The following is a 2,985-nucleotide window of genomic DNA, read 5'->3' on the forward strand; positions in this document are numbered from 1 at the left end:
CATTCCAGCACTTTTGCACCGCTAGAAAAAAAGTTAGGAAATTAATAAGATTTTCAAACGGTGCGTTACCTTTTTGTAACTGCGAGAGCACAACGAGTACATATGTAGTCATTCCAGCACTTTTGCACCGCTAGAAAAAAAGTTAGGAAAGTAATAAGATTTTCTAACTGTGCGTTACCTTTTTGTAATTGCGAGAGCACGACAATTACATATGTAGTCATTCCAGCACTTTTGCACCGCTAGAAAAAAAGTTAGGAAACTAATAAGATTTTCTAACGGTGCGTTACCTTTTTGGAACGCCGAGAGCAAAACAATCACATATGTGATCATTCCAGCACTTTTGCACAGCTAGAAAAAAAGTTAGGAAACTAATAAGATTTTCTAACGGTGCGTTACCTTTTTGTAATTGCGAGAGCACAACGAGTACATATGTAGTCATTCCAGCACTTTTGCACCGCTAGAAAAAAAGTTAGGAAAGTAATAAGATTTTCTAACGGTGCGTTACCTTTTTGTAATTGCGAGAGCACGACAATTACATATGTAGTCATTCCAGCACTTTTGCACCGCTAGAAAAATGGTTAGGAAACTAATAAGATTTTCTAACGGTGCGTTACCTTTTTGTAATTGCGAGAGCACAACGAGTACATATGTAGTCATTCCAGCACTTTTGCACCGCTAGAAAAAAAGTTAGGAAAGTAATAAGATTTTCTAACGGTGCGTTATTTTTTTGTAATTGCGAGAGCACGACAATTACATATGTAGTCATTCCAGCACTTTTGCACCGCTAGAAAAAAAGTTAGGAAACTAATAAGATTTTCTAACGGTGCGTTACCTTTTTGTAATTGCGAGAACACAACAATTACATATATAGTCATTCCAGCACTTTTGCACCGCTAGAAAAAAAGTTAGGAAACTAATAAGATTTTCTAACGGTGCGTTACCTTTTTGTAATTGCGAGAGCACAACGAGTACATATGTAGTCATTCCAGCACTTTTGCACCGCTAGAAAAAAAGTTAGGAAAGTAATAAGATTTTCTAACGGTGCGTTACCTTTTTGTAATTGCGAGAGCACGACAATTACATATGTAGTCATTCCAGCACTTTTGCACCGCTAGAAAAAAAGTTAGGAAACTAATAAGATTTTCTAACGGTGCGTTACCTTTTTGTAATTGCGAGAACACAACAATTACATATATAGTCATTCCAGCACTTTTGCACCGCTAGAAAAAAAGTTAGGAAACTAATAAGATTTTCTAACGGTGCGTTACCTTTTTGTAATTGCGAGAGCACAACGAGTACATATGTAGTCATTCCAGCACTTTTGCACCGCTAGAAAAAAAGTTAGGAAAGTAATAAGATTTTCTAACGGTGCGTTACCTTTTTGTAATTGCGAGAGCACGACAATTACATATGTAGTCATTCCAGCACTTTTGCACCGCTAGAAAAAAAGTTAGGAAACTAATGGGATTTTCTAACGGTGCGTTAAATTTTTGTAATTGCGAGAGCACAACAAGTACATATGTAGTCATTCCAGCACTTTTGCACCGCTAGAAAAAAAGTTAGGAAACTAATAAGATTTTCTAACGGTGCGTTACCTTTTTGGAACGCCGAGAGCAAAACAATCACATATGTGATCATTCCAGCACTTTTGCACAGCTAGAAAAAAAGTTAGGAAACTAATAAGATTTTCTAACGGTGCGTTACCTTTTTGTAATTGCGAGAGCACAACGAGTACATATGTAATCATTCCAGCACTTTTGCACCGCTAGAAAAAAAGTTAGGAAAGTAATAAGATTTTCTAACGGTGCGTTACCTTTTTGTAATTGCGAGAGCACGACAATTACATATGTAGTCATTCCAGCACTTTTGCACCGCTAGAAAAAAAGTTAGGAAACTAATGGGATTTTCTAACGGTGCGTTACCTTTTTGAAACGCCGAGAGCAAAACAATCACATATGTGATCATTCCACACTTTTGCACAGCTAGAAAAAAAGTTAGGAAACTAATAAGATTTTCTAACGGTGCGTTACCTTTTTGTAATTGCGAGAGCACAACGAGTACATATGTAGTCATTCCAGCACTTTTGCACCGCTAGAAAAAAAGTTAGGAAAGTAATAAGATTTTCTAACGGTGCGTTACCTTTTTGTAATTGCGAGAGCACGACAATTACATATGTAGTCATTCCAGCACTTTTGCACCGCTAGAAAAAAAGTTAGGAAACTAATAAGATTTTCTAACGGTGCGTTAAATTTTTGTAATTGCGAGAGCACAACGAGTACATATGTAGTCATTCCAGCACTTTTGCACCGCTAGAAAAAAAGTTAGGAAAGTAATAAGATTTTCTAACTGTGCGTTACCTTTTTGTAATTGCGAGAGCACGACAATTACATATGTAGTCATTCCAGCACTTTTGCACCGCTAGAAAAAAAGTTAGGAAAGTAATAAGATTTTCTAACGGTGCGTTATCTTTTTGTAATTGCGAGAGCACAACAATTACATATGTAGTCATTCCAGCACTTTTGCACCGCTAGAAAAAAAGTTAGGAAAGTAATAAGATTTTCTAACAGTGCGTTATCTTTTTGTAATTGCGAAAGCACGACAATTACATATGTAGTCATTCCAGCACTTTTGCACCGCTAGAAAAAAAGTTAGGAAATTAATAAGATTTTCAAACGGTGCGTTACCTTTTTGTAACTGCGAGAGCACAACGAGTACATATGTAGTCATTCCAGCACTTTTGCACCGCTAGAAAAAAAGTTAGGAAAGTAATAAGATTTTCTAACAGTGCGTTATCTTTTTGTAATTGCGAAAGCACGACAATTACATATGTACTCACACACACGCAAGCACACATACAGTATTCACCTCTCGACTTCTACCCATTATTCTCCTCTTACGACAGGCAGGGACTTCTTGCCACGGCCGTGTTCTTATCTCTGCAAGCCGAACGGACACACACACACGCACACACAAACACAAGCACAC

Source organism: Diabrotica undecimpunctata, unplaced genomic scaffold (genome assembly GCF_040954645.1).
Source record: "Diabrotica undecimpunctata isolate CICGRU unplaced genomic scaffold, icDiaUnde3 ctg00000583.1, whole genome shotgun sequence".
Taxonomy (NCBI): Eukaryota; Metazoa; Arthropoda; class Insecta; order Coleoptera; family Chrysomelidae; genus Diabrotica; species Diabrotica undecimpunctata.